We start from the raw sequence: 9,922 nt of genomic DNA, 5'->3' as shown, positions 1-9,922 counted from the left end.
TTATTCCAAAAGGCAATGGGGCATAGTCGACCAACACAGCCAAAGTCAAACATAAGACATCAGCATCAGCTTACAAATCCCATAGTGTAATGAACTTAGCAAACAAAGCAGACCATTTAGGTGCAAGTCTATTATATTGTAACACCAGTCCTTTTATGTACAGAAAAAACAATCATGTTTTATGGAATATACTACTTTTGGAAGTAAAGCATAGTCATTTCCTAATCCTTTTTAAGCATAACCTGGATGAATGGCTGACCAATCATATGTACACTCTGGATAAGGCCTTTTAAGCCCTCATTGAAAGGAATCATAACTAGTCATGACAATGAGAAACTGCAATGTTTGGTTAATGAGGCTAGGCTACTAATGGTCCCCTGGATCAACAACCTAACATTAAGCTATGAACCTATGTGACACCAAAGAAAATTAACAAATTCAAAATGTTCCACTAGAGATCTGTCTTATATATAGTATACATTCCAGTGGTAATCATGCAAAACACCAAAGAGAACATTAGTATTTGCACAGTAACATTAAAGTGACATATAATAAATCCATTCATAAAAGTCATTAAATCTGATGGATAAATTGCCCCAGTGCAATAATCCACCTCTGTTCCTTTTTGAGAAGTAGTGAAATAAATAAATGCATCATCCATTTTTTTCAACATTTTCATTGACAATAAATACATAAATTACCAAGGGTGCTTAATGGATTGCTTATACAATGTACTAAATGTCTTATAATAGCTAATATCATTTAAATGTAAGGGAAATTCTTACCAATCCATAGGTATAAGTCCTATCAGCACTTGCTGAAGTTAAAATTTAATTTTCAGTACATGTTTACAAAATTACAATTGGCTCCTACAAGGTACACAGCCCTTAAATGGATGCAAAACTTTATGTTCACAGATTAGTATTCACATTGTAAGCCTTCAAAAATTAAAAATGTTGCAAAATATTTGTCCCTTTCCTATTCCCAATTTAGCAAGTCAAAAATCTAGATATCCAAAAGGTATTTACCATTTTTTAAAAGAAACCCTTACTTATTAGCAATTGTTTAAGTCTAAAAATATTAGTGCCATAAGTAGTAATTAATTGTGGAGTCCAAGCTGGCTGGGACTGCCAAATAAATCTATTTGGAAGCAATCCCCTCTCTGGTCCTAGTGCTCACCCTTTTCCGAGCTTTATTAGTAGTCTAGGCGGATGATCCCCTGTTAATGAAACAATTAGATAAACCATCCGAGTGTACATAAATATCATTTGCAACACTACATATGCATCTAAGTCTTAAAGAATGAAAGTAGGGAATATTTTAGTAACATGAATTGCATGGTAACCAGAGGTTATGAGACTACAATACTTAGTTAACGGATTGTGATGCAAAGTGCTACATAATGAATCATCTATCAATTAATAACCATAACATCAAAAACTAGCTTCTGTAAATATATATATATATATATATATATATATATATATATATATATATATGGGTTCTATTTAAGAGGGCTAACTATCATTTTATCTAATCTCAAGTGGTTTAAACATGATCTAATCACAGCTGATCTAATAACAGACCCCAGTACATTCAACCAAAGATGTACAGTGTCATGGTGGGCTGTATGTGTAGCCTACCACAAATATGAATAAGGCATTCTGGGGGGAGCTGCATGTACTAATTAGTTATGGGCTGGCCCCTGGAAAGGTCTGTAGTAAGGTATTTACATAGCTAAGAATTTCAGAGAATCACACAGCTGTGTAAGTCAGCTCTACCAACTATGTTAATGAATATGGTGAAAAGTTCACATTCACCCATTATTTTCAGCATGTATAATGACATTAGTGCTGGCAAATGTAGCAGACAAGTAGTGATATAGGGTGGCTGCATGTGTAAGTGTGTGCAAAGGGATGAGTTTTTTCAGGTAAATGCACATGTGCGTGCCTGCGTTTGTGTGTGTGTGTGTGTGTGTGTGTGTGTGTGTGTGTGTGTGTGTGTGTGTGTGTGTGTGTGTGTGTGCACGTGTGTGTGTGTGTGTGTGTGTGTGTGTGTGTGTGTGTGTGTGTGTGTGTGTGTGTGTGTGTGTGTGTGTGTGTGTGTGTGTGTGTGTGTGTGTGTGTGTGTGTGTGTGTGTGTGTGTGTGCGCGTGTGTGTGTGTATATGTGTGTGTGTGTGTGTGTGTGTGTGTGTGGTGTGTGTGTGTGTGTGTGTGTGTGTGTGTGTGTGTGTGTGTGTGTGTGTGTGTGTAGTATTTGGAGTCACATTAGACATCAGAGAGACTACAATACAATTCAAAAGTGAGTAGGACAATAGTTTTCCTGAATGAAAGATGTATGTGTAAAACACTAGACACCATGGATAATATAAGACAATTAAAAAGTAAACATAATAACAGTTTTGCAGTGTGAAAAATGTAAAGTGTGGGAACACTAGACACCACAGAAAAAGATTTGAATGCTGCACCTTTGGCACACAAAGCATCTTATTAATAATAAAGAGCTTTAGTCATTTGTACCACCAATAGACACCAGGAACACTCTTTAAATTGTACCACAAGTCAGTGAAACACCTTATAACAAAACCGGAGACACTGAAAATAGGAATAAAGGCCCTTGTAAATAGAAACATCCAGCTACAACTCTGGACATTTAATTAGCATTACATTTAAATTCTCAATAGCACATAACTCTTCCTACTTCCAGTAGGAATGTGGGAGGATACTACTCAGAAATACATGTTTAAAAACAGAAAGCGATAAAAATGATGAGAAAATGTGTGCGCATTATCAGAGACAATGTAAAGGATGTAGACTTTAATGAACTGCATCACAAAATTCTACCACACAAGGTCATTTATTTTTTTCAGAAAAAGTGAATTGAACGATGCATGCCCTCTTTCTTTAAATTATCATTAACATTAGCGTGTCGGTCATTTGGTGTGGTTTTTCTAAGTACTAGTAAGCTTCAAAAATCACATGTGATGTGGATATTCAGAAAATTGTATGAAGGGGTATGTGAAGACTGGTAGAAAAGGATGAAGGCTGCCAGCCTAGTCAAATAGAATTTGCCACATAATGCTGGTATTTGTAAATATAAATGTAAAATACAGGGTTGTGTCTTAAATGTAAAGAAATGTTGGTTTAACAATGTGGCAACATTGTCATCTGCTGTAAGGAAAACTAAGTCAAGCATTTCTTATTGGTCCTTTGAAATTAAAATTACTTTATGTCTGTTCCTTTGAAGTTAGAATTTGGAGTCGATGAGTCTGGAGTAAGCATCCTGCCTATTGTTTTAAGGCTAAAGTTAATGACCAGAATTTACATGTGGAATGTCCTTTATTGCTCTAAGTGTAAAAGAATGCAAATGCAGTTTCCATGTGACCTGGGAACCATGAAAGTGTAAACAAATGATGTAATGTTTTATCAGAACTGCAGTTTCAATTTAAACAGTGAAAAAAAACAGAGATTATGAAGCATTTTTGCCTTGATATCCAACCTCAGCACAGCCTATTGTCTTAAGTAAGTTACTTTAGAAGTATGTCTTCTTGTAGAAATAGCTAGGACTATAAAGATTAGACTAAGTGTTTTTCTGTTATGTCAGAACTGGACTACAGAATTATTTTAAGTTTCTGTGTCATCTCTGAACTCTTGAGTGGCACTGTGGTGTAGTAGTATTGTCTTGTGTTTTTAGTATTTATTATTAAATATTTGTAAACCCTTCTCAACTGTGGCTGGTTTATGTAGAGATAAGTTAATCTCTAGGGTACATTGCATATTTATAGAGTTTACTGTCTAAGCCACTCCTATAGCTTTAGCCCTGGGCTATACCACAAATTGGATAATAATATTACACAGCTATAATTGGGCACCCTTTTAAGGGCCTTTGTGTAGCTGATAATTATTAGCTGGTGGTGGCAGTGATTGTTACTGTATAGTCTGGGTAAAGGAGCACAGTTGGAGAATTTGTGTTAGCCTTTCCCAGGAGTGTCTATGAAGTATAAATACTTATCTCAAAGTGTGTGTGTGTGTGTGTGTGTGTGTGTGTGTGTGTGTGTGTGTGTGTGTGTGTGTGTGTGTGTGTGTGTGCGTCAGCTACACAGGCAGGGACATGAAGCACTGGTTGGACAGAGAGGGTTCTGGAGGTTAGCTTGCCAGCTAGGCTGAAATCTGGACCCTATCGCTGTGCCAGTGGGGAGTCCTATTGGGGACATGGGGAACAAGGGAGCAACCAGCCTCAGACTGACTGTGATCTCTGTGTGCACTTAAGGGAAATTGCACTTTACTGTGTGCATTTGTTATCCTTTCTTCTTATATGAGATGCCCTCTCTGGTGTTAGTGGTGAGGATTGAGGCTCCTTAATTGCTGGGCCAGGGCATGGGCATCACAGGGTAAATCAAGCCTGAAAATAGGGACATACCTACAAAAACAGACACATCCTATATCATGCCTAAAAATAGGAAGGCTCCCCAAGACAGGGACAGTTGAAAGGTCTGTTTGTAAAGAATGGAAGAGTGTTTACTTGCAATGGTCATACTATTGACTTCAGGAAGAAGTGGGCAGATTAATCCAAGGCACATAAAGAGTTCATATAGCAACAGAATCATAGGTTCATAGATTCATAATAGATTACTAAGCTAATGGCCCTTTAAAGCTTAGCCATTTATCCCGAGTTGCCCTCATAGTTGGTGGTTAGGTGAGTGAAGTTCGCATAGGCAAGGGTCTATAGTAGTTAATAGTCAGCTTCAAGGAGTGCAAGTCAGTATTTGAGATCAATGGGTTAAATGTAACAAACAGCAAAAACAATAAAAAAGGATCTCAATACCAGAAATAAAAAAACTCACTTATTCTAATACAAATACAAATAGCAGAGCTTTTGGAATTAATCCCTTCTTCAATGCATATAAAACACAGTTCAGATACAGAGTTTTTAAATACAGCACATGATCCCATTGCTCAATAATAGCTCAGGTTGTTTTTACATGGAACTTCAAGTTTAAAGGCACAGCAACACATATAGAAAGTACATTCAAAAGCAACTATAAAAGCACAGCAGATATGTGCAATCGACAGCAGCATTCACTTCCCTTTAATTTGCTTTTGTTTTAATACAGGTTTTAATCTAACTGAAGCAGTTAATTCAAGTGCACAGTCAGAATGCAGTTTTAAAGTCCACCTGTATTCAGCTAGTCCAGTGGCATTTAGATCATCACCACCTCTTAAGTTAAGAAATATCCTTTGTATCACCCTAAATTTAAATTCATGGTCTGTACCACTGTTATGAATATCCTTAGCTAAGGAATTAGTAAATATATTCCTTCTAATTTCTGAAAGTTATTCAAATATTCTTTCCTTAAATTTTCTATTAGATTTACCTTTATAAAAACTAGGCTTGAACTTTGTCCCTGCTACTAATTTCAATATTGTCGACACTATTATACAACCTAAGTTATACACTAGGAAGTTGAACTTAGCACTACATTTTTCTTCGGATAACCTGGCCTTGAACCAAGTAACACTACATAGACCTACCTTTATGCCCCCTACACACTGCACAGTGCAAAAATTTAAGATGTTATGTAACAAAGAAATCAGGGGGCTGGTACAGAATAGGAATCTTAATACACATCACAATTTGACTACAAGTGAGACAGTGGTCCTACAGGACATTTTGGACTGTAGAGAGACAAGATTTATGAAACTGGACTAGTGTGGTAGATTAGTAGTGATGGGTCTTGATGATTACAATAGCAGGATGTTGGAGCTTTAATACAGTGATACATATGTAGAAGTCTCTCACAATGAATTGAATATCGCTTACAGAAACATTGACTTACATATTGAACAACTGCTACTCAATGGTCAGATATCGATAGGGACACACGAGTGCCTGTATATAAAACATCCTAGGATCCCAAAAATATTCGGGATTCTTAAAATACACAAGTCCATCACTAACCCCCCCATTCAACCTATAGTGGATGCTAAAGCCTCTAAGACGTTTTTTCCTAGTGAAATACATTGACAATAAGGTCAAACTTGTACTGGATGGGAAAGAATCCATTATTAGAGATTCTTGAGATTTTCTATGGAAAATTAAACCTGAAATGTTTGACGAAGAACTAATATTTGTCACAACTGATGCTCGTGACTTGTTCTCAGTGATCCCATATGACAAAGGGCTCGAATGGTTTTATGACTATATTTGTATGAAAAACAACCAGCAAAATGCGATACATGACACCAGCCTTAAATCAAGATGATAATTTTATTACATAATCTTGTATATTCCTATATCCAGACCGGTTTCAGCTACCAAGCCTTCCTCAATGGATAGAAAAAGTTTTTTTAAAACATAAAATAATCACAAGTATTTATACTGTTTCCTAATCAATGGAAACAGTGGTATAGCCCAACCTAGTGGTTGGAGTGTTTTAACACACATAATGAACTGCACTATGATAAATTGAAAAACACAATTCTTGTATATATTTATAAAACTATTTACATTGAGAGGCCCAACAAAAACAATTAAATCTTTCAATACATAAGTAAAGAAAATAAGGGAAATAACCCTTAAGTTTGATAGAAACCTAAATAACATATCCTATTTCTTAACCCATATATTTCCACCTTCATAATCTGTTTACTATGGGTCTGTAACTAGTTTGATATATCATGCTAACAGATGCATAATACATAACTTGAATGTATATATATGTATATAAAAAATTATACATATAATGAAATATCTAAGCATTAACAGACAAAACTGTTCAATCTTTCTAGAATCCAATAAAGCTAGAGTTCATAACATATCCTATTAGAATATCCTGATATGTTAAGTATCAACATTTATATCTGCTCCACGATATTCAAACCTATATGTGTTTATAATAAACTAGTTATAACCCATAAAAATCTCTTGTTATACATTAACAGCTACTTGGTTAATATACAATATTGGGCAATGAGATATAGGACATAATATTTTATGTACATATGTAAGTAAATATTGCAGGATTAAAAGTAATCCCCTATCAAATCTTATAAAAATAATAAAATGAACATGTCACACTATATCTGACCTGTACAATCTGCATGGGAGTGTAACTCACTGTTAATGCCAAGCGACATATAGGTCGTCATGTTAATGATCTCATGTATAACTTAATGAGAGCCACCAATATAGACTGGCTCACACCAGCCTTGAGTTCATAACACTAAGGATCAGCATACATCTTAAGGTTGTCCATAAGTGGTCATTGAGACCCGGCAGAAATAATCCCCCAAGATTGGTAATCCAATATTTTTCCTTGTGATTTAGAATAGTATGCCAACCTTGTTGGTTACTTCTGTCCCCTGTAATTTTATCAATAACCATGAACATAAAGTGAGCATTACCATGGTTGATGGTATGTCTGTATAAGGCATTGGTTTCTTTTCTATTCCTGATGTTGCTTTTGTGTTCTGTCATTCGTATTCTAAGTGACTGTGATGTTTGTCCCACATAAAATGCCTTACATTGGCAAGTTGCTAGATAAATGATCCAGGAGCTGCTACAATTAGCGAACACCCTAGATTGATATACTCTGTTCATATTAACACTAGTAAATTCTTTAAGTTTGCTAACATGTGAACAAGAGCTACAATGACCACATGGGAAGGTACCCAGAAGTTTGTCTCCAGTTATAGTTGTTTGTTGATATATGGCACCTCCACTTTCCTTATGTTTATAATGAGAAAAGAGACCACCTAGGGTTTTATCACACCTGAATGAGATTTGGCATTTGGGGCCCAAAAGTGTTCTTAGTTCCTCATTCACCAGAAGTATATTCCAGTTAGAATCTAGTATGTTTCTTACCATGTGGTGGTTCCTGCCATATGTGGTCACAAACCTAAGGATTGAATCCTTCTGAATGTTAGTTGATTTTTTATATTGTAACAAAGTGTTCCTATCTTGAGTGTTGCACCATTCACTTGCTTTATGTATATCCGAATCTCTATATCCCCTGTCCCTAAACCTGTGGTACAGATCTTTTCTGGCATGTTCAAAATCTTGCTCAGATGAACTTATGCGTTTAATACGCATAAATTGAGATTTCGGTATGTTCCGGATGGTGTGGTTCGGATGCATGCTTGATGCATGAAGCAGTGTATTGTACTGTGGGTATTTACGATATGTTTTGGTGCTTAATGTATGATCCGCATTTCTGTACACTGTGACATCCAAAAAATCAATGGTATCATGATGAAATGTAACAGTAAACTCGATGCCCCATATATTTTCATTTAGATATTCAACAAACTCTTGTAAATATGCCTGATCCGCCCGCCACACCATCCAACAGTCATCCAAGTATCGACGCCAGATGTCAATCTCCACCATGTATAAATTATGTGATGTATAATAAATCATGCATTCTTCAAAATAGGCCATAAATAAATCTGCCTATATGGGAGCAAAAGATGCTCCCATAGCAGTACCTTGTAGTTGCCAAAAACATTCCCCATGAAAATAGAAAACATTTTTGTTCGGCACATGTTCTGCCATGCAGACTAATAAGGTATTGAATCCAGGTGGATATGAAGCTGATCGTTCAAGCCAGTAAGACTTGTAGTCCAGCCCAGTGCGGTATACTAGTGTATAGTGATTTCACATCCAGCGTACACATTAACCACCCTTGTTCCAATTGTGTGTCTTGTATAATTTGAAGGAAATGGGTAGTGTCCTGTAATCGGGCTCTGACTGAAGTTATTAAACGTTTCAGGTAATGTGTTAAGAAGGCCGATAGAGGTTCTGTTAATGAGCCCATGCCTGATACAATATGTCTACCTGGGGGTTTGGAAATTGACTTGTGCATTTTTGGAAGGAGATAAAGAATTTGTTTCTGCGGGTCCTTAACCATAAGATGTTTCACAATGTTCTTGGTAATGATACCCTCTTCTTCAGCTTGATTCAAGAATGTGTAGATTTCCTTCTTAAAAACAAAGGTGGGGTCAATAGACATGTACATGTAGCATCGGGTATTAGCCAATTGTCCCTTACCCTCGTTTAAGTAGTATCCCATATTCATTACTACTACCGCACCTCCCTTGTCTGCAGGCAGAATAACAATGTTATGATTATGTCTTAGTTCTTCAAGGGCAACTTTTTCAGATGCAGATATGTTTTGGCCCAGAATGCATGATTCCCTGTGAGGAAAATGTAAATCTCTTAGGACTGATTGTTGAAATATAGAGACGTATTTATTCATCGGGGATTGGAATTCAGATTTCAGAAATCTGAATTCCTGTGATCTTTGAGAAGTATTGTCTGAAAAAAACAACTTAAGATTAAGATTACGGCAAAAAAGATAGTACAACACTGACAATATTATATTCATCAGGAAAGAAACCAGGGATAAAACCAAGGCCTTTATTGAGTAATGTTTCTTGTGCATTGGTGAGTTGTACATCAAATAAATTCAACACATTGTGATAATTTTGTTCAGTTAGTTCAGCAGTGTTTGTATCAACCCCTCCACAGAGTTTGATCTTATGCCCATGTCTGTGTTTGCAGCCTCCCTGCCACCTTTTCCTATTTCTAAAGCGTGCGTGGCATTTGACTTTTTGCGATTGGGTGATTCGCGATAACTACTACTATCATTGTCCATATAGGAGGACTCCTCCCCTGAAGTACTGACAAAGGATCTGTCATTGGACTTTAAAATAGATCTGAGTCTTTTCCTGGGCCTAGTGCTTGCTGTCCCTCGACTGATGTCAGTAAATCTGACAGATCTGAGTGTATCAAATGGGCAACCCCTTTGATAATCAGTGCAGTCCCTACTGAATTTACGGATTTTTTTTTCTTTAGTCTGTTTATCAAAAATGGCCAATTCTTTTGAAAGTTTGTTTACTGAAGTGGCATAAATAGGTTGA

Source organism: Protopterus annectens, chromosome 4.part0 (genome assembly GCF_019279795.1).
Source record: "Protopterus annectens isolate FY-2018-M chromosome 4.part0, PAN1.0, whole genome shotgun sequence".
Classification (NCBI taxonomy): domain Eukaryota; kingdom Metazoa; phylum Chordata; order Ceratodontiformes; family Protopteridae; genus Protopterus; species Protopterus annectens.
The sequence above is the reverse complement of the archived record's forward strand: the minus strand, read 5'-3'. Positions refer to the sequence as shown.